This window comes from Syngnathus leptorhynchus, chromosome 5 (assembly GCF_054491065.1).
Source record: "Syngnathus leptorhynchus isolate UIUO chromosome 5, UIUO_Slep, whole genome shotgun sequence".
Classification (NCBI taxonomy): domain Eukaryota; kingdom Metazoa; phylum Chordata; class Actinopteri; order Syngnathiformes; family Syngnathidae; genus Syngnathus; species Syngnathus leptorhynchus.
The window spans coordinates 3071972-3099820 of record NC_141199.1 but is presented as its reverse complement, the minus strand read 5'-3'; the positions used below and the strand labels follow the sequence as shown (position 1 = coordinate 3099820).

The window sequence follows — 27849 nt, the reverse complement described above, 5'->3', positions numbered from 1 at the left end:
AAATAAACTTGACTTGACTTGCTGCAGACCTTGCTAATTGTCAGACCATTTGAATCAGGTGTGTTGCAACAGGGAGACAGAAATCATGCAGGATCGGAGTTGCCTACCCATGATGTAGAGTATGGGTGTCAAACTTATTTTTATCGCGGGCTGCATCATCGTCATAGTTTGCTTCAAAGGGCCATTAAAATTGTCAACCCAAATAAATGTATTAACGTCTCATATTTTATATATAGTATAGGCTACACGACAAACCGATGAATAACTAGTTTTCCAAAAACTGCTAAAGTAGTAAAAAATTTAATATTGAAATCAAATCAAATATTTAAAAATAAAATTTATTTAAAAAAAATGAATGATAATAAAAATCGCGCACAATATCCATATTTTTGTGCAAACAATTTGAAATTTTGGAATTGACATGAATTTGATGCACAATTTGTCTTTGCGGGCCACCTACAATGATGTGGTGGGCTGTATCTGGCCCCCGGGCCTTGAGTTTGACACCCGTAATGTAGAGGGAAGAGGAAACTGGAAGAGAAAAAAAAAACAGTGGCAAGACTTTCACGAGTTCTGAGAAGTTAACTAGTTGACGTTTAGTCCAGCCTAGTACAGTCTATCCACCTGCTTCAGAGATGTGCGTGAGACAAGTTCTAACATCGAGCGTTGTCTGTTGTTGTATTTATAGTGACATGCGATGTTCACAAGCATGTTTATGAGAGCTATCATCGTGGTTTGCATCTTTGTTTACTGAGTTGTGACAGGTGCATTACTTAGACATTTATAGCTGAATATTATTTGTTTTGTAGAACCACACACATTCACACGTTCACTGAAACATTAAAAGTTGTTACTGTGCCTGTCGATTCCATTAAAACTTCAGAAAACTCAAGATCCTCATTATTGGAGTTTCTAATCAGACTACCAACAATGATCTGAACTACCCTAGTAGCACATAAGCAGTCACTACTTTTCACAACCATTCTCACTTACATTATAGTCTTCAATTAAGCGCGCATGAATGAACACAAGGGTATGAACCAACAACTTACTGACATAGGTACTAACCACTACTTAACTCTGCTCCTCCTTTATTTATTATTTCACAATATTGTACTCATAATGTACATTCACAAATGTACTCAGAGCTCTTGCATGCACAACCAATATAAGCAAACAGAGATAATCACTCTCACACATACCTGAGAGGGACCTTCACTAATAAATGGTATGTATTATTTATGGTAATAAATAATAAATAAATGGTCACTAATCCGTTACCACAGTGTTGGTCTACGTGTCAATCAGACAATCACATTGTCCATTTGAAAATCCACATTCACATCCCTGCATCTCTGGGTGCGACTAAGTTATCTCTCTCCCTCCCTATCTTTCTCTCTTGCTCTCTCTTACTCTCTCTCATTCCCTCTCTCAGTTTTTCTCATTCTTTGACTCTCTCTCTGACACCATTTTTGCATTCTCTCATCTGGCAGTCACGTCAGCTTCCTTTTATTCTTTCTCTCTGGTTGGTCACGCACAATTCTTATATTATAGGCTCTATTGTCAAGCCCGGTACAAGTCTGGTGGAAGGTGCATTGTAAATTTGCCCAGGTATAAGGTGGGCTGGATTAAATGGTAAATGGACTGCACTTTTATCTACACCACACCCATACACATTCATACACCAATCAGAAGCTGCTGCCATGCAAGGTGCTGCCAGGTCCACACTGGGAGCAAATTGGGGTTCAATGTCTTGCTTAAGGACACTTCGACACCAGGGTTGATTCGTATTTTATACTCGGCATGAGGTTTGGTTTTGGTTTTAATGTGTTTGTGGTTTTTACGAACTGTGATTAATTCATTGTTTTCACTTTATGATATGATTTAGTTTTGCTCTAGGTACAGCTTCCTCTCTAGATACACTTGAGTTGAGTTGTTTGCAGACCCGTGCAGGCAATGTGGTTTATTTTAAAAAGGGCGTTTTTACACCGTTGTGGGCAGGAACAAAGCAGACTTGTTTGACCACCAATAAAAGCGCCTTCTCTCTCTCCCTTTTTTTTTTTTAAATGATGCGCACTGAGTCCTTGACATGGTGACTTCTTAAAACCCACTTCTTCTCCTTGTCTTTCCCTGATCTTGCATAAAGAGTTGCGAGCTTTGTTTTATTTATTTGTATGGCATTCACTGTTATATTGTTTTAATTATATTTTGCTGTCTTGATCTTTCATTATGTTACCTTGTTTTATAGCAATTATGTTTTGAAGTAATTGTATAGCACCTGGTTCAATTCATTCATTCATTCATTTTCTGAACCGCTTTGTCCCCACGGGGGTCGCGGGCGTGCTGGAGCCTATCCCAGCCGTCATCGGGCAGTAGGCGGGGGACACCCTGAACCGGTTGCCAGCCAATCGCAGGGCACACAGAGACGAACAACCATCCGCACTCGCACTCATACCTAGGGACAATTTAGAGTCTTCAATCGGCCTACCAAGCATGTTTTTGGGATGTGGGAGGAAACCGGAGTGCCCGGAGAAAACCCACGCGGGCTTGGGGAGAACATGCAAACTCCACACAGGGAGGGCCGGAGGTGGAATCGAACCCGCACCCTGCTAACTGTGAGGCGGACGTGCTACCCACTGCCCCACTGAGCCGCCCGGTTCAATTCATTTTAATTGAATTTGGAGATGACAAACTTCTGCTTGAGCATTGGCCCATGCGTACAATGTTTTGTCAAATGATATCTAGACTTTAGGGAACGATGATATATTTATATATCATGTGTTTAAACGTGTTTGCGTGCTCAACCTCTTGCACAAGTAAATTAACCAAAATTATAACCTCAAGTAAACGTAAAATATCAGATCAAAATGTATAAGGTGTCAAAAGGAAAATGCATTAGGCAATCATCAAGACACCACTGGGTAAACATCTGTCATGTCTTTGAAATCATACGGTACCAGTAATCACTTAACAACCCTACCTAAACAAAACATCCTCACAAAGAAAGAGAAACTACATGGATGGAAGATAACTCAATTATGATGTCACCATTCAGTAAATAATTACACCGTACCTGCTTGCTAATTAATGTAATACATTCCTTAAATCTGTTGGTTTATTAATGGAATGAAACAATGTGTGATATCAACACAAGTTTACTATTCGGCTGTACTTGTATAAGGCCTTGGTTAAATTGTGAGAAGGACACAAACAGAAAAACAACCATTCACACTCAATATTCACACAAATTCACTGAGCTAACTTAACAATTAACTTAGGTAACGCATGTTTTTGGGACATGGGAGGAAACTGGAGTACCCAGGGAAAACCACGCAGGCATGGGCAGAACACGCAAACTCCACACAGGAGGGCAAGAACTCAGATTTGAACCTATAACCTCTGAACGGTGAGACGGATGTGCTATCTAGTCATTCATCGTTCGGCCAAAAATTAAATACAATTAAAATGAAATGGCATTCATACAAAATACAATTGTGAATAAAAGTTAGTGGCTCTACTAATTGTTAATTATGATTATTTTATGAAGATATGACGTTTGGTTAAATTATTGACTAGAAAATGGACTGCTTGTGTTTTTTGCCTGAGAGAAAACAACAATCATGCAATGAGACACCACGATTTTACAGATATACAGGCAAAACAAGAGCTGGTGCTGTACTGTACACACACAGTACATGTTAATATGTATGTGTGGTCATTGTAAAAGGGCAATAGTGAAAGCAACGCTTGGGAAAGTTACTATTAGCCTAGAGCGGTGGTGTCAAACGTATGGCCCGTGGACCGGCTCAACAAACAGGTTTAATCCGGCCCGAGAGATGATTAATTCAAGTACAAATTTAGCTGCAATTTCTCCGAAACTGCTGTTTTAATTGCGTCCACTGGATGGCGCACTAACAATTGTATTAGGCAAGCAAACTGTTTATCCTGGAGCAGAGCAAGTAGGTCAAGCAAGAGCAGTCAATCCGGATGAGATACTTTGTGTTTGGCCCGCGCTATTTATTTCAGCTTCTATTTTTAGCATTATATGCTTTGTCAAGCTCATTACCCCATTATGTCGCTGTCAAGAAATACAAAAGTGTTTAAGAGTGTTGCAAGAAAAATGGTCAAACCCCTTTTTTTTCATAAAGGTGAATTGGAAAGCAGTATGTTTGTTGGGTTCACAGCATATTGCAGTGCTGAAAGAATATTACCTTCGTCGCCACAATGTGAGTCTTCATGCCAACAAATATGACAGCGGAGAAAAGGATGGTGGATGAATTGTTGTCGGGTCTGAAGAAACAGCAGTCTGTTTTTAAGCACAGCCATCAATGACGCTGCGGTGAAAGCTAGCTATAGCTACCTAATTTCTAAAATTGCAGTAGCTTCAAAATAATTTAGTGAGGGGGAATTCATAAAAACATGCATGGTGAAGGCAGTAGAGATTGTGTGCCCTGAAAAGCAACAGACAAATATCAGCCTGACGTGAAACACCATAGCAGACAGGAAATCCGATCTTTCACCGGATTTGGACCCCCAGTTAAAGAACAAAGTTAAGTGTTTTCATTGCCTTTTCGGTTGCAATTGATGAAAGCATGGACATCACAGATGTTGCACAACTGGCCATTTTCATCCGCGGAGTTGATACATTGATCCTCACCGAGGAGTTTGTGGCGATGGTGGCAGTGTCAAGTTCAATGACAGCCGCTGATATTTTCACCGCACTTGGCGGCACCCTGAACTGGTCCCGCGCTGTCAACCTGGCTACGGATGGTATGCCATCAATGATTGGGAAAAAAGCAGGTGTGACAAATTTCTGAGAGAAAGTACGATCGGCAAATAGAGGATATGATTTTTGGACTTTTCACTGTATTTTGCACCAGGAGGCATTTAGGTTGCAAGTCATTAAACATGGAAACATCATGAACATGAAGGTGGTCATCAAAACTGTGAATTTTATCCGATCGAGAAGCATGAATTACCCTCAGTTTGACATCCTTCTCAGAGAGAAAGACCACACCTATGGCAGTAATATGACGGCACACGTGCTTTCAAGTTGAAGCTGTTATTGTGGGAGATGCAACTCACCGGTGGTGATGCAGCTCACTTCCCCTGTCTGAAACGCGTGCGCAACCCAACACGTCAGACATAAAGCTGTTCAAAAATCAAATAACGGGATTGTTGCGGGAGTTTGAGCAATGTTTTATTTTTATTTTTGCTGAACTTGACAAAGACTTTTAAAGTCTTTTGATTGCCATTCACCGTGAATCGCTCTGATCTGCCTGTCAACATCCAACTCAAAATAATTGACAAGCAGTGTGATTTAGATTTGAAGGGCAAATTTTCCGCAGCTTGCTTGGACACATTTTATCAGAACCTTTTGCCAGGTTACTCCAACATGACAGCCCTTGCTGCAAAGCTGTTGTCCATGTTTGGAACCACATATCTTTGTAAGTTTTCTCTGTAATGAAAATTAATAAAACAAAGCTGCGCTCAAGGCTCACACACAGCCACTTGAATCACATCCTGCAATTCACTCTGAATGCGACACCTTATATTGATGCGCTGGTGAAAGCTAAGATGTCAGGTATCAGGAGTCAAATAAACAATGCAACCCCACTTCAAGTGCTGGATGAGACACCTTCATATATTTCTGTTATCTGTGAAATAGTTCTGTGAATCATTGTTTTTGAAGTATTGAACTGATTTATGGTTAATAGTGATGTTTGCACTATGTTGGGTAGTGGAATTCAGACAAAAGAATCGCTTTTCCACTTTATATAGACCACAACTGAATGAGTAAAACATAAAACAGTAGTTTTACTGTGATACGTGGGCTTTAATGCACCTGCTGTTGTGTGCAATTGTTCTAAACTGTATAGAGACAAAAAGCAATGTCTGTGCAAAGTGGCATGATGCAGGAGATCACTTAAGACTCTCTCATTGCTCACCTACCTCCATTACAGAACAGGAGATGTCTGCATACATTTTAAGTTAAACACTAGCATCTGCTGTATTGTCCCTAGTGCAAGTCTGGCGCGAGGCACGGTTTAGTCCCACATTGGCGGGTGAAACTAAGTTTTTTTAATTTGAAAGACCCGTGCATATTGAAGGGACTTCATTTACTGTCTGATTTCACTCAAACATATGTATAGTTTGTGATTGTGGTATTTGTACAGAAGAAATGTGTTTTCTGTCTAGGGTGCATATCGTTTTAACTAACACAAAATAGATTTAAGGTGAAAGCACAAACATACATTACCCAAACCCATGCTTCCTGTAACTTGACCCCAGACACTGCTGGGATCGGTGACCTTGCCTTGCCCCTGACACCACCACTCAAAAGAGATTGCAAATGAGGAGGGGTACAAGACACTGTGTGGGGAGCAGCAAGGGGGATGGGGCTGGGTGGCAAAGGTGGTGGTGGTACCACAGAGAGGGTTCAGTGTGTGTGCCTGAAGGTCAGTAAAAGAGGTGTTTTTGCTTACCCATTTTCGGTACCTCTCATTCTCACTCACATCGCGGGTGAATTGGAGCCTATGCCAGGTGACTTTGGGAGAGATGTGGGTAGCTTCTTTTTTCATTTGTTTCAGTACAGAAAATTCTGTCTATGTCTACATCACACTTTGTTTAAAGTGTCCTTAAGATATGGCGTCGCACCCTGTATCTGTATTTTTCAATATTCCTATTTAATGGTTATGTAGAATAACGGGAATTGCTATCCATGATACAAATAACCTTGGCCTTCTCAACGCCTGTTACAGTCATGCATCACATGAACAAGTGATTCTGGCTGGACTATCATCCAAACAGTGCACACCAAATACCCAGGTACTCGAGGAAGGAAAAATTGCTCGAGTATTGCACCAGAGCACATCTTGCGTTGTAAATTTAAATAACATGCAAGTTGTATTTACAGAACACCAGGATCGTGTTTTGATAGATTCAATGACAAGCTCGCTGCTACGCTTGGGAATTTAAATAGTATGAAAGCGCAAAAGATTTGTGGTAACTTCATTGCAGATTTTAACTCAAAATGACACTCCAAAAAACTAGAATCAAATCCGATATAGCTCGTTTGATAGATGATACACTCACAAATACAATTGGGTATGATACTGTTAGCAGACTGTTCATAACTGATATAATTGATCAACTCCATGACTTCAATGAGGGAAAAGAATTGTGCATTAGAAATCATATGAACAAGAACACAGAGATCCCTCACTGCCTTTAAGAAGGAATTAGTAATAACAAAATTGGGATGAATTTTATGTAAATGAAGAACCTAATATTGCATTTGATGTACTTCTGTCAATTGTAATTTCCTTGTATGATAAACGTTGCCCATTAAAAAATTGTCAGGATAGTCAAGTTCTCTAAAAAGCCAAGGATCACAAAAGGGATCGAGGATGCATGTAAAAAGAAAAATATGTAACATAAAAAAATTATAAAGTTGAGGACGTAAGGTGCTGAAATAAAGTATAAAACATAAAAATACATTGATGAGTATTATAAGATCAACTAAAAAAAATCATACTGCACATTACTAGACCAGAATAAAAATAACATGAGAAATCTGGAGAACATAAAATAGAATTATTAAAAATGGTGTGAAAGAAAATTGAATATCTAAGACACTTCATAAATGATAAGGATGTTAATATTCTGGAGAATATTAAGTAGTATGATTGAAAATGCCACGAGAAGAGGGTACTTCATAAATGATAAGGATATTGTTATTGAACAAAATTAAAGAGATAGCAAATGATCTTAATAATTTTTTTGTCCACACTGGTTATTATTTAGCTAATAAATCTGAGCCAGAAAATAAATAAGATGACTAAGTACATTAAAGAAAATCCATCCACTATGTTTATCATTCTGTAATTTATACTGGAATTCTAGGTATTCTGAAAACTTTTAAAAATAAAAATCAAAGAATAGTTTTGATTTTTACATCATATTAATAAAGGGTATTACAAACCTATAGAACATCCATTTACATACACCTGTAACCTGTAACGATATTTTGCCCTCATTTATAAGTGGTTTAAGATACCAATTTATTAATTATAGACTAATATCCCTACTGCTACAATTCTCAAAAATTCTAGAAATAAATATTTATTCACAAACTAGACATATTCATTGACAAACATAATCTTTTAAGTGATGATCAGCTTGGTTTTAGAAAGGAAAGAACAACCTCAATGGAAATGATGGAATTTGTGGAATGGATATCCACTTCAATTGATGGGAAAGAATATGCTGTTGGTGTTTTTGTAGTGCTAAAAAAAAGAAGCTTTTGACACTCTTGATCATAGTAACTCTATTAAAAAAGTACAAAATTATGAGATAAGAGGAGTGGTACAGAAATAGATGCAGAATTATTTTGATGACTGATATCAATAAGTTCACTTTAAAGCTGATTGAATAAACTTTACCAAAACCAGGTTAAATTCAGTACTTTCCACCTATGCTTTTATTTAATATTTCTTTAAATGTAAAAATTGATAGGATGGTTGTAAGCATTTACAAAGTCAAGAGGAGAAACACAGTCACACATGTTCTGAAATAACTAACATAGCACTTCACCAGGTTCTTGTGGTTCGTTTTCCTGTCACCTCATCTGTCTTCATTTTCCAGAGCAGCTAGATAAGACTAAAAAGGTTGACTTGGGTGGCATTCTTTAAATGTGTGTGTACGGCACATGACTGCGTTGTAAATGTTAATGTGCTTCTCAATAATGTTCCAAAACTTAATATTGTATTAGAAATCCTAACACTGCCAAGTATTGGTGATATCTACATACTTGCAGAGATAGAGGTTTGGGACATTTGTGTTATTTTGTTGTTTATTTAATTAAAATTCTCCAAAATTATTTTTATCTTGAGACATGGAATATAGCCATTGGCGATGTGATAGGCCTACTGTATGTGCAGTGACATTAACGAAAATAATTCAAGGCGGCAATGGAGATTACATTGATTACTGGGTTATTTTTCACTCATTGTTCTCCAGGACACCACTCTCTAGTATGCATGCTGCTTCAGTAGATTCTCTGGTTCAGCAGCCCATTTTCCTGGGGCATCTTGTAATGGGTATAACACAGATCTGATGATGTAATGCAGCTCTCGTCGTTTCGGTTTACGGGTGTTCAAAGAAGATGAGGCCTTTGGATAAAACTTTTATCGCAACATGGTCAGAGGTGGTGGACAATTTATGACATGGAGGTCATGCGAAAAATGTGCAAGCTGCAAGAGTCTGGCTCTGGCTAAAGGCGAGGCCGCAGAAATTTCTTTTCCACTGCATTTCGACGTGCATGGAAGAATGTGGCAGAATATTGGAGAAAATACTTCACTGAGGGAGGATGAAAAGACCACAAAAAGTGAGGGAGAGAATGTAGAGTAGGTGTGTTTGCGAACCATCTGGACTCTGTCGCTGATAAGATACACTTTGTCAGCAAACATCTCATCTGTCAGCCTCTCCCCTCCATTTCTCTCTCCTCTGTCAGAAGAGTAAGAAGGCCCTAATTCTTTGTGTAGTAACCGAAGCACAATAACAATTTGAATAGATGCCACTGGTCAAGAGCAAGATGTAATGTATTAGGGCGGGAAAGGAAATTCAAATGACATCAATGTCTGTCTGTTACTGTTTTAAATGCACGCAAAAACCCCTGTGAACAGGTCATGTGATACATGAATAGATTTATAAATATTTTACTTTAACGGTGATGGTTCCACAGAGCTTTTCTGGTGCATGACTTGTTGTTATATCATGATTATAATAATATTAAATACTTAAATTACATAACTATTGAAACAGCTAACCTGTATTGCTTCTCTATAGGTTGAAGGAAACAAATCTGTCAGAAGGCATTACATTGAATGAAATTGATGAAACGCTACACAACTGGGAAAATTGTAACTATAGTTGTTTACAAATTATATACCTACAGGTGTAATAAAGTCCCAATGATTATCGTCACACACGCATCTGGGTGTGGTGAAATTTGTCCTCTGCATTTAACCCATCCCCATGTGATTTTGATCCATCCCCTGGGGGAGAGGGGAGCAGTGAGCAGCAGCGGTGCCGCGCTCGGGAATCATTTGGTGATCTAACCCCCCAATTGAAACCCTTAATGCTGAGTGCTAAGCAGGGAGGCAATGGGTTCCATTTTTATAGTCTTTAGTATGACCCGGCCGCGGTTTGAACCCACAACCTTCCAGTCTCAGGGCGGACACTCTACCACTAGGCCACTGAGCTGGTAAACTAGGCCACTGAGCTGGTAATACAATAATGATAACAATACCATCAACCCATTTTGCTTGAAATTTTGTATATGAATGTAATTTTGTAACATATTTTGAAAAGGTCCACAACTTCATTTTAAAGTCAAATAATACGCAGCAGACGTAGAAAAACATTTCTGAGACCACACAATGCTTCCAAAAAAATTGCCTTCACATCACACTGCTTTGCTTATCTGCACAAAATGTGTATGTGTATGTGTGATACTGCCCCAGAGTATCATTTAAATTGTTTTCCAGCATTCTGTAATGAAGGTGTGACAACACCATTGGTATTTCTAATGAGGCGGCCTGCTGTGTGGCTGTCCAATTTTAATAGGCATTGAATAGGAGCTGCTTAATTTCGTCAATTTCTATTTAATAGTCAAGCACTAACAGTGCCACAATATTCAATCATGCCTGAAATGCTGTAAAACAACTTATTGACAAGATGAACTTCAGTTCAAACAATATGAATGGATGATGATTCTGAAAAATTGTCCACTTTGCAGTATAAGAGTCAGAAATGTTTTGATCACATTTTGATTCGTCATTAACAAGTCAATCTTCCTTTTGAATTAGTGATGAGAAAGGATAGCGCTTCACTTTCACCTGAAGAGCTTTTTTGTGAACACACTATACTCTGCACAGATGCACATTTACGATAGGACTTTATAGAAGAGAGTTGCTGTAAAATATTGCACAATGGTGGGCAAAGCATCCAAAGTATATTACTTCACTGGTTCTTTTATCTCAAACAATATATTTTAGGTTGCATTACCAATGGTGAAAAAAAATATATAGATAAAATAAAATATATAGATAAAGTATTTATCATATATAAATTCTCTCTCCCCCTCTCCCCCCGTCTCACTCTCTCTCTCTCTCTCTCTCTCTCTCTCTCTCTCTCTCTCTCTCTCTCTCTCTCTCTCTCTCTCTCTCTCTCTCTCTCTCTCCCTCCCTCCCTCCCTCCCTCCCTCCCCCTCTCTCCCCGTCTTCATGCTTGAATAGCTAAGAATATTTTTTTACTACTAAACAATATAATTTCATCAAGAAATAAACAAAACACACATTTAGGCGCAAGACTTAACCTTTGCTTTCCCACCTTTGATCATTTTCAAGGTTTTAAAGATACATACACACACACACACCAATACCCTGTACATTTCTCAGCGTGTCCACACAAACACACTCATCTCCTAGCAACAAGGCCAGCGAAACTATGAGATTAGGTATGTTTGTGTGTGTATTGGGGGATGGGTCAAGACAAAGCCTGAAGAGTAAGAGATAAGAAAAAAAATGCTGAAATGATAAATATGAGGTAGTCAAGTTTCTGTAAATCTCAGTGATTCTTTCCAAACACGCCAACCAGTAATGAGTAACAATTACAGCCTGCAAACCAGGGCGAGAAACATAACACTGGTAACAAAAGTGCATGTACAGTGGTGTGGGGTTTCACGTGTTAATGAATCAGTGTGTTCGTGCAGCTAACGCATGAGAGCTTGTGAACGTCTACACACTGGTGCAACAGTGTATGTGCAACAGCGTACGTGCAACAGCGTACGCGCAACAGCGTACGTGCATGCAGCGGGATCCACCAGGTCATATAATGGTTGGCTGGTCACATTCTCTGCCCCAGCAGTCAGTCCTTCACAGAACCTGCCCCCTTAATCTGCAAATAGATCTAGTATAATCTGCAAATGCCTACAGGGGGGTTCTTAAAGTGGCAATGGATTTGCATTGTAGTCTCACTTAAAAATATGAAAATCCATATTGTTCGCTATAAATTTTAATCAAAGTATCAACTTAATTGGAGGTCATAAAAATAAATAATTTGATGACAGCAGTTTCTGCTGAATGTCAAAAGTCAAATGTTTGTTTTAATTTGTGAATCATTTAACTAAATGAATGCAATAAACCTGTTATTCTCAAGTAATAGTGTCCACATACATAGTAAAATTCCGCACTAGTTTTCACAAGAAGTATGTTAAATTTAGTAATGTAAAATGAATGGAGCACAGTTAACAAAAAATAATTAATCACAGTAATTCTATGTTAAGTGTTTCTCTTTTATTACAAGAAAGACAGCTAAAAATTATGTAGTTGTCAAGCATCTCATCTTTAAATAGATATAATTCCTGCACTCTGCTTCCATCACACTGTGACAACAATAGAGTATCTTAATTATGGTCCCAAAACATTCATAATGTGGGGGCAACTGGGTTCAATGACATTTATGTATGTGCTGTTGTATTCAAATAACTTTTTTAAATTTAGTATTTATTTATAATTGTATCTGGCAGTGGAATGCAGCCACTTTCTGTTTGTGACTGGTTCCATTGTCTCTCCCAGTGGTCGGTCTGAATATCCTAATTCACGAAAATATTCCAGACAAGACAAAAAAGGACTAAATATAAATCAGCTTGACAGATATTTGCAACTTGTCTTGTAAAACATAATTATTCACATTCACAATATGTTTTGGTGATATTGTCACTGTGTCGTCAGTTGTTTTGTAGTATTCCAACTTATAACACACAATTCTAAACCTTTCTTTTATTATTATTATTATTATTCCCTCCCACTAAAACGGCACACAACCATTTTGATTCCAGCAGAGAGAGAGCTGTTAAAAACAGAGCTTCCAATTCCGATTTCAACTTTTGCTCCTAAATGTTATATAAATAGGATATATAATTTGAATGCTCATTTATTTTTCTAGTGACTTCTTATCATTTTTAATAGGCCCCTTGGAATCTTAATCGGTTGCATATGTTCATGTCCCAAGCGCTGTCTCTGCCTTCCTCTCTTTACGATCTGTCTATGTGCCTTCTTTTAAAAGCATGTTTCCTTTCACAGTGACAGTTAAATTCCTTGAATCCATCACGTACTTCCTCCCTTGACTTTGTTATTCACCTACATATTTTTGGGGAGCATCTCAAATTGTATGTTTCTTGTAGAAAAGGTAATCGTTGGGGGTAGAGAGGGAGAACTTTGCATACACCCGCACACGGCAATGGAATGCAAATCTGTGTCTGGAAATCATTAAGCAAACAAAAAAGCCCGTCTTCTCACTCTCTCCCTGTGTATGATCAGCAGTGCACAGTCCACACTTACCCTCACCACATAGTATATCAGTGCACCTTTCAAAACAGACAGTGCCAAAACAAGCACCGAGGGCAGATCTGCTGGACGATTTCCGCACATCTTTACTCAGTTAAATACAGTTTCCATACAGCTACCATGATGATAGACAGCATCTATATACAACTAAAGTGATTTTCATTTTTAGTTCATGCCTATATTTCGTTTGGATAAAGAGTTATCGTTTTTTTCACCATGAATACGAATACATTTTTAGTTCATGCCTGTATTTTGTTTGGATAAAGTGTTATCAGTTTTTCACCATAAATACAAAACTGCAGCATCACATAATGCCCAGCGTAGTGTGCATTTGATGTCAGTAGTGACAAATTCAGTACAAACACTGCGGTAAGTGTTGTACAGGGATCAAAACCAGACTGTCATGTCTTGACATCACAAAAGGTTCTGTACCATATTTTTTAGTACTACTAATTTTAAAATAAAAAAAGTTAGAGCTTTCCTATTTCGTCTTAAAGTCTGGTCAAGATTAGGCTCGACATGGCCGCCTGTCTGCCTTAAGTGGATAGTGCCTTAAGTGGGAGGCTTCTGCAAGTGAGAGGGAGGACAAAGATGGCTGCAAATTCTCAAGCTCCTGCCGACACTCCACTTCTCGCAGAGAAACAAGACACACAAAGTGTCATATGGAATTATTTTGCCTCCATGGCTGACAGCCAGGACAAGCCCAAAGACAAGGAACGAAGCCTGTCTTCAAGGTTTGTTATAAAACTATTCTGGCTAGTATGTGGGAACTCATCCAAAATGGCTGAAAACCTCGCTCACCTGCATCCTAAATTGTATCATCAACTTATCGAATTATGAATTGTGACACATTACAAACACGTCCCTTCAAATATATAGGCGTGTGTGAATTATTTTGTGATAACCAATCTTGTTCCTAAATAACAAGGAATTTGACATTTTGTAGTGGATTAAAACACAGCACCCAACCTCTTAGTAATGTTACACTGAGTCATTAGCAATTAAAATAATACATCTGCATGACATCCATCCCAAATGTTTCTAGTTTTTTATTGTATTCAGTGAAAATGCGCAAAACGACTGAGCGACTTATCCCCGTTTCCAATGGTGATGATTTTGCGAATACTGGGAGGAGTGGAAACCATAAGATTGATTGATTGATTGATTGATTGATTGATTGATTGATTGATTGATTGATTGATTGATTGATTGATTTCTTTATTTCGAACATCCAAAACAAAAAAGAAAAATAAACAAAACAAATAACACTTTAAAGTGCCATAGATAAGTCCATACAACAAACAAAAAATAAACCAACATTCTGAAAATATAATAAAATAAAAAAATAATAATAATAATAATAATACATAAATAAATTAATCAATAAAGCATGCTCGAAAAGGAGTAGGAGGAAGCATAGCTTTTTAGATTCCTATCCCTTTCTCACGTTATCCATTAAACCAATGATTCAACATATACTGTAATTCTACAACAGAACACGAGTAGACACACGTTTCACGCTTGTTTTTCTGTTTCATTTTTACTTGTATGTAGCCCTTTGGCACTTTTAGCCTTTGTACCCGCTAAACAACATATTTTTGTACATTCTTTTAAACTGGTGGATATTTGGACTTTGCTTGAGTTCCTCACTTAGATTGTTCCATAGTTTGACCCCGGTTATAGTTATACAGAAACCTTTTAAGGTTGTTCTTATGTTTAAGATTTTGAAGTTGTGATTCCCCCTTAACTTATAACCTCCCTCCCGATTCCTAAATACGTTTTGGATATTTTCTGGTAGTTGTTTTGCTTTTGCCCAATACATGACGTCAAGATGACGTCCTATGAGAGCGTCTCTCTGCCACAAGACTGCCGGCTGCCTCTCAGTCTCATTTTTTAGTTTTATTTATATTTTATATTATTATTTTTGTGTCGTTAATTAGCACTTTGTGATAGCAATATAAACTGGTTAAGACAAATCAAGACAGCCACCACGCCACCACATGCTGCCAGTAAAAACTTCTCAATAAGAGCAAACCAAGGCATCTGTGTGTTCTTGGTACACTGAGGTTTATTTTGAAATGTACCTCTCCACTGCATTGTTTTTTGCTGTTTTTCATCAAGAATAGCATAAATGTTCACTTATTTTATTTATTTAAGAAGTATTTCAATTTTTACGTCCCCTCAAACATACACTATCGTCTGATGCTATTTTTGTGCAATATAGATATGTGGTGTATTTCGTCAAAACATGCAGCGTTGTATCCGGTCTTGTTATCATTTATTCCCAAAACGTGTTCCCATAAACAAAATGTGCATTATCCTTTTTTCAAAAAAGCTTTACAATCCACCCCTTCCAAGTGTAAAACTTGAAAAAATATTAAAATAAAATAATATTATACATATAAAATTATAAATATATTAAATAAAACTCTATTTGTAGCTTTCTCATTCAGGTTAATTTTCATCAGGTTTATTTTTTTAGTTCGATGGAAACCCACCCAATTAAATGGTGTCAAATCCAAGATCACCAATTACTACATGTTTAACATAATACATACATTGTCGATTAATCTAAATTCATACATCGCAAATTTACACGTGTGTATGCGTGTGTGTGTGCGAGAGAGAGAGAGAGAGAGAGAGAGAGAGAGAGAGAGAGAGAGAGAGAGAGAGAGAGAGAGAGAGATAGCGAACACGCGTGCGCGCGTGGGTGCGTGCTCGCGTTATATAAACTATTAATTACAGTACAAAGTATGTCTGAAAGCAATTTGTCCAGAATTATCCCGTTTGTCCTCATTGGTTGCTATCGTAATTTGGTTAATATTGCCTATCTCCGTTATATCCTGCTGCTCACATGAAATAACCACAAAATCAAAAGCAGACCCTAAAGCTTGCGTTGATTTTAAGCGTCTCAAATGCATTCATTGTATACACCCTAAAAGCTTTACTGAAAGTAAACAGACTGGCCTCAAATGCATCTGTTATGACTTCTTTATGTGGTCCTAATTAAATGAGAATTTAGGTCAATATAAACTTACTTACTCTGAGGTTATTTGACAATCAAGGCAACTGCAAGCCTTGCTACCCGTAACTGATTTGTCAAGTCACTAACTTGTTGCTCGAGTCAGCCAGTTTCGAAAAACATGTCCACAGCCAAAAATATAAGCAAAGGGGGTTAAAGTGAAGAAATATGAGATATAAGGAAAGACTAAAATAGACAAAACGAATAAATACGATATGGGAGAAAAGATTATTATATCTAAGAAAATTAAATGCACAAAGCTATTCTGGGACGGGGGAAAGCCTTTCTCAGCCTCCTTTTTTATACTTGATCGCCAAATGAAGACATGATTGCAAATGAAGCAGAGTCTGCAACTGTTTTAAAAGGCACGCACACACGCGCACGCCCTCACGCATACACACCGGAACTACAAAATTGTTTCGCTTTGTGAGTTTAAACTCGGTGAATTGACACAATCAGACGCATTTTACGAGACAGACCGTCCCCTGGGAACGCGGCAAAACACGTTCGTCTCGCACGCCGTTACATTGCACAGATTTGAAGAACGTGATTTACCTTGTCTGCGTGAATACTCCAGTTTCGGCTGGTTGAAAGGGTTTGAGCTCCTCACAACACATGGGATCCTTTCAGGAACACATGACCACGAGTCGTCCCGCTTACGAATGGGGAAAACACACACCTCTGTCTTTTTTTTTTATTGTCCTTTCTGTCAAGACGGAAGAAAATCCTGCCTCGATTATTTTTCACATCTCTCCTTGTTTCTGTCTTTCGATCTGCCCAGGTCTATCCTCTCACTTCTTGCCAGAGATGGTGATTGAAAAATCACTGAAGAAAATTCAGTTTATGTCTTCGCAGCTTTTTCTTCTGTTTTAAATTTGCCCAAAAATTACGTGCCCTTCTTTCATTCTTTACTCGCTACAACCTTTAGTGGAGACCATGAGCGTGTGTCCTCTCGCTTGCTTCTGCCAGTACAGCTGTGTGCGCGCTTGCTGCGCTCCCTCGCTTGCTCCCTTGTTGCCTTGGTAAATTGTGGAGTCCTCCTGCTCGACGAACTAGGCAGGGGGTGGAGCCACGAGGACAGAAGGGAGCTGAAGAGTGCGGGGATTGGCTGCTGCATGTCTGCGTCGGAATTTGCTTTTTGCATTTTAGAGGCAAAAGATGGGTCAAGTATCACCCTTTTTTTCTTTACTCTCGCTCAGTCTCACACAAACACTCGTACCGCATACGAACGATTCGTGACTTTTTCTCTGCATTTGCATTTTTTGTGCGTGTGGTATCCACAACTGTGCGCCTGTCCATACTAACTAGTAACCACACTGCACAACAACATAGCGTATGCACCCCTGATTTTTTCAAGTGTGTGTGTGTGTGTGTGTGTGTGTGTGTGTGTGTGTGTGTGTGTGTGTGTGTGTGTGTGTGTGTGTGTGTGTGTGTGTGTGTGTGTGTGTGTGTGCGTGTGTGTGCGTGTCTGTGTGTGTGTGTGGGGGGGTTAGTGCACGGTGAGTGTACCCACATTCCTAGGTAGGTTTTGGCAGCAGCTGTATAAACCAAAAGCTAAAAGGATAATTAAATTTGGCTTCTGAAAATTACAAGTCTTATATAATAGGATTGGTACGTGCATTGTCTTAGTCAAATTAAAATTCGGACTGATGACACTTCGCATGTCGGCAATGGGAGTGAGGGGTGCGGGGGATTTGAGAACGAATGCTACAATACGACCACTATTTTTGACTGTGTAGAAAATTAAATCAGTGAAACTAAATATTTGAAAGAAATCATTCATGAGCGCATTGAGGGCCTGTTTCTGTGACTTTTTATCATTTGAATCCAATTAAAGAAAATAAAACAAGATTCATGTGAAAAGTGCCCTTTTTCTCTTTTCCATTCTGAACTAAAAAAAAAAGTGGTTGTCAGAGGTCAAATTTTCAATTTGGTACAGATTTTAGCAAAAAACAAAGTATACAAATAACAATTTGCATTAGTAGGCCATATCAAATGAATCAATTGGCTGTATCTGGCCCCGGGAATTGCGTTTGACATTTCTATGTCTAGGTCTATGTTTTTTCTAAGAATAGCTTGAAAACAATAAATGCTCTATGAGGCTGAGTTGACAGAAAATACCCATTGTTACAGATGTCAAGTGACTGATCACAGAAAAATGTTCATAAAAATGAATCCACTTTAACGATACAAAATCTGGATTAGTTGTCTTTAAATACTGACGAGTGACCCTCTTTAACAGTGAGATTGACAGGCAATACAAATGCTTGAATTAAAATGCTTAAGGCAGCCTAAACTGTAGAATTGTGCAAAACTCCCAGCCTCTAAATGCCAATTGTAATGGCAACATCAACAGGGGCAATTAGTTATACCACAGCCAGCAATTGTAGATTAGAAATATTCAGGTAGATAGGCATGGTTAAATTTGTGTAAGGGTTTTCAGGGTACTCAGACTTCCTCTAAATTCCAAAAACCTCCAAGTTAATTTCACAAAAGATTCTAAACTCTCCATAAATGTAAGCATGATTTTTTTCTTGTCTCTAAGTGCTCTGTGACTGACTGGTGATTTAAAGTCAGCTGGGATCAGCTCCAAGCACACCCACGACACCAGTGACAACACACGCTAAAGGAAAATAATGGATGGTTGAATTAATTATTTTTCCACATTCAACATTGCTTTGTGTTTACAAAAAGGACTAAAATGCAGATTATTTAAGTTAAAACAATGAATAAGAACTTCAAATCCAATTTTGATCAATTCATTTGTATATCATCATTGATTTTAATACACTGTGATCATTGTCAGCAAAATATTTCTGCCCCAACTCAATTCATTTGTATATCATCAATTGATTTTAATACAATGTGATCATTGTCAGTTTAATATTTCTGCCCCAACTCAATTCATTTGTATATCATCAATTGATTTTAATACAATGTGATCATTGTTAGCAATATATTTCTGCCCCAACCCCAAACACATGCAAAAAAGTCATGGATTTATACTTAGTGAACAATATTTTTCAAAGAGAAGGTGGGTTGGGTAGGGTGGTGGAATTTTCCCACACTAAATGTGAGAAAGTGAGTGAGAAAGTGAGGAAGAGATTTAGCCCTGGAATTACTTATTTTACATTCTATGCTCTCTGATTATGTGAGTGGTGTGTACTCACTGGACAGCATTTGTCTTCTTTTCTTTAGCTCAATCACAATCATCCCAGCAGTGAGGTTTTTCTTACACCATTGTATTTGCTGGTACCCCCATACTAACTCACATAATATAGACCTTCACAGGGTGTATTCATGATCGATGGAGAGAGAGGAGCTTTGTGCGACTGTGTTTCATGTTGAGCTATTTCTGCCAGTTAAACATCCCATGTTTGACCCCCCCCCCCGCTGAGTGTTCATGTGCGTGTGTGTGTGTTGCGTGCGTGCGTGCGTGTGTGTGTGTGTGTGTGTGTGTGTGTGTGTGTGTGTGTGTGTGAGAGAGAGAGATAGAGAAAGAGTGAGAGTGAGAGAGAAAGAGTGGAAGAAATAATCTCCAAGCCCTTTAATATCCACACTAGGCAAGTTCACAACTTTAGAGACAGAAAGCAATGGAGAGGTGGAAATGACAGCGGAAAACCAGGAAAAAATGAGAAACACAAGAGAAAGACAGAGGGTCAAAACTGAGGCTGGTTTAGACAAGCCAATGTGATGGATTGTGAGAAAAGCAATGAGGCAAGAATTCACAAAAAGAGGACAGGAAATTAAAGAGATCTTTCAATTTTCAAATCACTCTTTTATCAAGTGGAGATTTGCGTTGATGGTGAGATAATACAACATAACGCTCACCGCCACCAAACCACCCCACCCGGCCCACATTGTGTGAGTGTGGGGGGGTGATTGGGTCGCGGGGTGTCCATTTTTATGTCTGCAAGTGCACTATGAATTTGTACATTTGCACCACCTGCCTAGACTACAAAATAACAGTAATCATTGAGACCACTGCTCCCTGTTACTCAGTTAGAAAGAACCCAAAAGTGTGTGTGTGTTATGTTTGACATAATACATACACTGTCGATGAATCTAAATTTATAAATCACAAATTTACACGCGCGTGTGTGTTTGTGTGTGTATGTGTGTGTGTGTGTGTGTGTGTGTGTGTGTGTGTGTGTGTGTGTGCGCGTTAGGAATGGGAATCTTCACCATCAAAGCGATACAATACACATCTCGATACACTGCCAACGACTCGATGCATTCACAATTCATGGAATTGCCAATGATAAGATGCGATACGATTCTCCCATCTCCTATGAGACGGTGCGATACAGTACGATTTAATTTTAAAACAATGCGATCCAGTGCAGTATCGGTGAATCTTCTCAACCCTAGTACAGTGTGTTTACTAGGGATGGGAATCTTCACCATCAAAGCGATACAATACACATCTCGATACATTGCCAACGATTCGATGAATTCACGATTAATGGAAAATTCCAATGATAAGATGCGATGCGATTCTCCCATCTCCTGTGATACGGTTCAATACAGTACGATTTAATTTTAAAACAATGCGATCCAGTGCAATACGATACGATCCAACTGTATCTTATAGGTCGTATCGATTTTCCGATACATATCGGTGAATCTTCCCAACCCTAGTGCGCGTGCATGTGTGTGTATCTGTGTGTATCAGTGCATATGTGTGTGTGTTTCTGTGTGTGTGTGCGTGTGTGCGTGTGGGTGTCTGTGTGGATGTGTGCGTGTGTCTGCGTGCAAGTGTGTGTCTGCATGTGTATGTGTTGTGTGTGTGTGTGTGTGTGTGTGTGTGTCTGCGTGCATGTGTGTGTGTGTGTGTATGCATCTACCCTATCAACCTTTGTGAAGCCCAGTCTAATAACAGTGATTGCAAACTTCATTGGGGGTGGACGAAACCATTTAGGATAAATGATGCCAACCTGCCACTTTTTCCACCTGGTATAACTGCAACATTCGATCACACAAAGTGGGATTTTTTGCTCATCCTGAATTTACCAATGGACAAATACAGTGTTGGACCTGAACGCGTTCAATGAACCAAAATTCATGAACTTGTTCATCTTTTGGACAAACGTGAACTGAACGTACCGCATTTTTGTTTCCTGAACTTTTTTGTGAAAACGCTCATTCTGGGGCCAATGAACGGGTTTGAAGGGTAGTTTGTTTTCATTCAAGGGTGCCAGATTTTTTCTTATTATACTTGAACATAAAACATCGCTAAACACACTCCAAACAAGGCGTCATCAAAATGTGACCAAAGCGCAATTGACAGACGCTTCAGTCGATAATTATGTCACGTGATGTGCAGCCCATCTCGGCCCTTGTAGTCAAACTGCAACGACACTATGAGAACATTTAGGAATTTTATGAGACATTGTAGTGCTCTCTATGGAGTTGAACCCTGAATTACCTTTAATGAGATGTGGGTTTTTTTTGTTTGTTTTTGGGCCTTTTGCACTCTTTATGTCCCAATTCCTGACGTTTTCTCATTTTTGGGGCAAACTACCGTAAATTTCGGACTATAAGCCACTACTTTTTTCTCAAATTTTTAACCCTGCGGCTTATAGTCTGGGGCGGCTTATATAGGGTTTTTTCCGTGATTTTTCTCATCACTAATACACTTATACACTCATAAAAAGGCTGTGGACCACTGTTGTGCTGTTATGTTAGTAAAAGTTATGCGTCCCTGAATAATCATCTCTTTTCTGACAATCATCTTTGTGTATATTCTCTTCCAAATGGTAAATTAAACATTAAACCCCTTACGCAAACAAGCGGCGACTTTACATGCATTTTTTCCAACGGCCATCAGGGGGAGCTTGAGCAGAAAAGGTAAGAGTGAGAGAGGTGGAATATATGCGTCGCAGAAGACAGTAGTGGCGCGTTGTACATTAGGAAAAATGGCGTAAACTAAGCCCAAAGATGGAAAACAACGGAAGGCGTATGACGCAGCTTTCAACTTAAAAGCCATTGAGCTGGCTGATAAAGAAGGGAACAGAGAGTTTGTACATCAATTTGAGATTATTGAATCGATGGTGAGACAGTGGAAATGGCATCGGGAAGCACATGCAACAATGTAAGAAGATGACAAAAGCTTTCAGAGGTCTTAAAAGCCGGTGGTCCGAACTGGAAAACCTTCTTGAAGACTGGGTGAACACACAGAGAGTGGATGGCCGAGGTGTTTCCACAGTGCAGATCAGACTGAAAGCAAAAGCAATCGCAACCGAAAAGAAACATCAAGACTTCAAAGGATGAGCATCATGATGTTGGCGATTTGGCGATTTGGCTTGGATGACCAGCGGCGAGAAATCCTTAACAAAAACTGGATGCATGCGAAGAGCAACTTTCACACAAGTCTGCCAGTGGATCCTGACGTCGTAAAGCAGAGTGAAAAAATCCATCATTACCAACGGGTTTCAAAAAGCCGGTCTGCTGCATGACAGAGAGGACAGCACAAGCTCAGGAGTGAAGACCAAGGAGATTGTCACGCCCAACACCTGCCACTGACCATTGACGGTGCTGTGGTGGAGAGAGTGAGCAGCACCAGATTCCTGGGGGTGCACATCAGTGAAGACCTCTCCTGGACCACCAACACTGCATCACTGGCGAAGAAAGCTCAGCGCCGCCTGTACTTCCTGCGGAAACTCAGAGGACCAGGTGCTCCACCAGCCATCATGACCACATTCTACCGTGGCACCATTGAGAGCGTCCTCTCCAGTTGTATCGCTGTGTGGGGTGGTAGCTGCACTGAATACAACATGAAGGCCCTGCAGCGCATAGTGAACACAACCGGTAGGATTATTGGTGCTTCACTCTCCTCCCTGAATGACATTTACACTTCCGGTCTCACCCGCAAGGCGACCACGATTGTGTGTGATGTGAGTCACCCCGCTCACACTTTGTTTGATCTGTTGCCCTCTGGTATGAGGTACAGGAGTCTGCGTTCCCGCACCACCAGACTCACCAACAGCTTCATACTCCCGGCTGTTAGGATCCTGAACTCTCTCCCCCCTCCGCCATCGGCTGCATAACATCCTGACCTTTTGGACCGCGTTGGCTGCCTTGCACTTCTCTCGCGCTATATTCTGTCTGCTGTATGCACACTTGCTTCATTTTTGCTCCTCTTATTTGTTTATTTATATTTATTTGTCGCTCTTGTTTATTCATTGTATGTGCCTTCTTGTTTTTACTTTTTGTGTTGTATTTTTGGAAGTTTTGTTATACGTCTTGTCACCGTGGGATAGTGGGTAACGCAATTTTGATTCTTTTTGTGTGTCTTGGCATGTGAAGTAATTGACAATAAAGGTAACTTTGACTTTTTGACTTTGCCTCAGGACGAGAGTGACGATGAAAGCGACAACGTAAGAGAGAATGAGAAAGAGTGTTCCGACGTATATCTGGCGCTATTCCACTCGGACACTGAGGAGGAAGATTTTGCTGGTTTCAGTGGACAGGAGGAAGATTTAGCTGGTTTCAGTGAACAGGAGGAAGACAAAGACGGCTCTCGGTGACTTTGGTGACTGGTAATTGGTAAGTTTTATTTTACCTGCCTAGTTTGTGCTGTTACTTCCGTGTGTACAACAAGATGTTAATGTTATTATAACTTTAGCCCAACTAGTATTAAAAGTTACTTGTTTAAAGGAAGGGACCTTGGCGGTCCGATCCCCGGCTGCAGAAGCTGGCTCTTGGGACATGGAATGTCACTTCTCTGGCTGGAAAGGAGCCCGAGCTGGTGTGCGAGGCAGAAAAGTTCAGACTAGACAGTCCGACTTACCTCCACAGACAGTTTGGGTTCTGGGACAAGCCCTCTTGAGAGGGGCTTGACTCTCTTCCACTCTGGAGTTGCCAGAGGTGAGAGGCGTCGAGCAGATGTGGGCATTTTAATGCCCCCGGACTGGGCGCCTGCACATTGGGGTTCACCCCAGTGAACGAGAGGGTAGCCTCCCTCGGCCTTTGGGTGGGGGGACGGGTCCTGACTGTTGTTTGTGTCTATGCACCAAATGGCAGCTCAGAGTACCCACCCTTTTTGGAGTCCTCGGAGGAAGTGCTGGAGAGCGCTCCTTCTGGGGACTTTATTGTTCTGCTGGGTGACTTCAATGCTCACATGGGCAATGACAGTGAAACCTGGAAGGGCGAAGATTGGGAGGAATACCCGCCCTGATCAGAACCTGAGCGGTGTTCTATTATTGGACTTCTGTGCTCGACATGGTTTGTCGATAATGAACACCATGTTCAGGCATAAGGCTGTCCATGTGTGCACTTGGCACCAGGACACCCTAGGCCGCAGTTCGATGATTGACTGTAGTCGTGTCATCGGATTTGCGCATGCTCTGAACACTTGGGTGAAGAGAGAAGCGGAGCTGTCAACTGATCACCACCTGGTGGTGGGTTGGCTCTGATGGTGGGGGAAGATGCCGGTCCGACCTGGCTGACCCAAACATACTGTGAGGGTCTGCTGGGAATGCCTGGCAGAATCCCCTGTCAATAAGAGCTTCAACTCCCACCTCCGGCAGAGCTTTTTCCACGTCCCGGAGGAGGCGGGGGGCATTGTGTCTGAGTCGACCAAGTTCCGTGCCTCCATTGTTGAGGCAGCCGACCGCAGCTGTGGCCGTGTGGTGTACCCGCGAACACGTTAGTGGACACCGGCGGTAAAGGATTCCGTCAAGCTGAAAAAGGAGTCCTATCGGGCCGTTTTGGCTGACAGGTACTGGATGGCCAAGCGGAACGTGGCTTTGGCGGTTGCTGAGACAAAAAACCTGGCCGTGGGAAAAGTTTGGCAATGCCATGGAGAATGATGTGCGGATGGCTTTGACGAAATTTTGGTCTACCAGCCACCATACACCTTCTATTGTGTAAACAAGGCCTGGAGACTCTGATGTAGACTCTCCAATCTCTGGTGTCGAAGTCACTGGGGTAGTTAAAAAACTCTTCAGAGGCAAGGCGCTAGGGGTGGATGACATCCGCCCAGAGTTTGTAAAGGCCCTGGATGTTGTGGGGCTGTCCTGACTCACATGCCTCTACAAAATTGTGTGGACAGTGGGGACAGTTGTTCTGGATTGGCAGACTGGGGTAATGGTTCCCCTCTTTAAGTAAGTATTAAGAAGGTATGTATTCCTACTACACAGGAATCACACTCCTCAGCCTCTTTGGTAAGGTCCAGGGGTGCTGGAGAGGAGGGTCCGTCGGGAGGTCAAATCTTGGATTCAGGATGAGCAGTGTGGTTTTTGTCCTGGTAGTGGAACAGTGGACCAGCTCAATAGCCTTGGCAGGATCCTCGAGGGGGCATGGGAGTTTGCTCAACAAGTCCACGTGTTTTGTGGATTTGGAGAAGGCGTTTGACCGCGTCCTTCGGGAAGTTCTGTGGAGGATGCTTCGGGAGTATGGGTTGTCGAACCAACTGATAAGGGCAGTTTGGTCCCTGAATCATTGATGCCAGAGTTTGGTCCGCATTTCTGGCAGTAAGTCGGATTTGTTTCCAGTGAGGGTTGGACTCCGCCAAGGCTGCCCTTTGTCACCGATTCTGTTCATAACTGTTATGGACAGAATTTCTAGGCGCAGCCGAGGCGTTGAAGGGGTCCGGTTTGGGGACCTCAGCATTGCATCTCTGCTTTTTGCAGACGACGTGGTGCTGTTGGCTTCTTCAAGCCGTAATTTCCAGCTCTCACTGGAGTGGTTTACAGCCGAGTGTGAGGCGGTCGGGATGAGGGTCAGCACCTCCAAATCTGAGTCCATGGTCCTCAGTCGGAAAAGAGTGGAATGCCCTCTCCGGATCGGAGATGAGATCCTGCCCCAAGTAGAAGAGTTCAAGTATCTTTTGATCTTGTCCACGAGCGAGGGCAGGATAGAGCGCGAGATCAACAGGTGGATCAGTGCAGCGTTGGCTGTAATGCGGTCCGTTGTGGTGAAGAGAGAGCTGAGCCAAAAGGCAAAGCTCTCAATTTACCGGTCGATCTACGCTCCTACCCTCACCTATAGTCACGAGCTAAGGGACGTGACCGAAAGAACAAGATCCCGGATACAAGCGGCCGAAATGAGTTTCCTCCGCAGGGTGTCCGAGCTCTCCCTTAGCGATAAGGTGAGAAGCTCGGTCATCCGGGAGAGACTCGGAGTAGAGCCACTGCTCCTCCACGTTGAGAGGAGCCAGATGAGGTGGCTCGAGCATCTCATCAGGATGCCTCCTGGACGCCTCCCATGGGAGGTTTTCCAGGCATGTCCCACCGGTAGGAGACCTCGTGGACGACCCAGGACGCACTGAAGAGACTATGTCTCTCAGCTGGCCTCGGAACTTCTCTGAATCCCATGGGATGAGCTAGACGAAGTGCCTGGGGTGAAAGAAGTCTTGGAGTCCCTCCCAAAGCTGCTGCCCCCGCGACCCAACCCCGGATAAGCGGAAGAAGATGGATGGAGGGATGGATGGATGGATGGATGAATGGATGGATGGATGGATGGACTTCTACTGTGAGACACACCTGCTTCTGAATATGCATGGATAGCCTGATCTACTTTCATCTCCATCAGTGTGATAAGTGAATGTAGGCTTTTAACTAATCACTTCAACTTAAAGGCGAGACTAAGTGACATATTTACAAACAGACAAAGAGAGAATAGTTTTGCGTGAAACCATGGTGAAAACATTATCATAAAACATTATTAAAATCAGTCAATCTTTCCATTGTCTCCATCTCTCTACCCATTCTCCCCATCTTGTTACCCTTCAGGTATTATCTCTTTTATATTGCACACTCAGGCTTTTCGTAAGTGTGCGAAAACTGAAAGAGGCTGAACGTGTATAAGAGGATTATTCTTATACACGTTCAGCCTCTTTCTACATTGTAACTCAATGTGGGCTTTGCCCTGTATGTGAGTGGATTTTACACTCTATAGTATAAGGTGACAGAATCACTCTACATACCATCTGACCATGTGAATCTCAGTCTTCCTCTTTCTCACCACGACACCTACAATAGTCACACACAAGCACACCCATAGCTCGTGACCATAGGTGAGGGTAGGAGCGTAGATCGACCGGTAAATCGAGAGCTTTGCCATTTGGCTCAGCTCTCTCTTCACCACGACGGACCGGTACAGAGTCCGCATTACTGCCGACGCAGCACCGATCCGCCTGTCGATCATGCGCTCCATCCTGCCCTCACTCGTGAACAAGACCCCAAGATACTTGAACTCCTCCACTTGGGGCAGGATCTCATCCCCGATCCGGAGAGGGCATTCCACCCTTTTCCGACCGAGGACCATGGACTCGGATTTGGAGGTGCTGACCCTCATCCCGACCGCTTCACACTCGGCTGCGAACCGCTCCAGTGAGAGCTGGAGATCACGGCCTGAAGAAGCCAAGAGCATCACGTCATCTGCAAAAAGCAGTGACAAGATGCAAAGGTC

At 41.0% G+C, this 27849-nt stretch overlaps 1 protein-coding gene across 3 annotated transcripts in view; it reads right to left on the bottom strand.

Annotated features, from left to right (window-relative positions):
* Window positions 1–27849, bottom strand: part of tenm3 (teneurin transmembrane protein 3) — a 329857-nt gene that overhangs the window by 248703 nt on the left and 53305 nt on the right. For 2 of the 3 annotated variants that reach the window (XM_085911849.1, XM_085911850.1), the window contains exon 1: window positions 16990–17461. The exons of the other annotated variant lie outside the window; for it this stretch is intronic. The gene's annotated coding sequence lies outside the window, so the exon portion shown is untranslated. Of the gene's footprint in view, window positions 1–16989; window positions 17462–27849 lie in introns of those variants that run through there. 3 annotated transcript variants of the gene reach the window in all.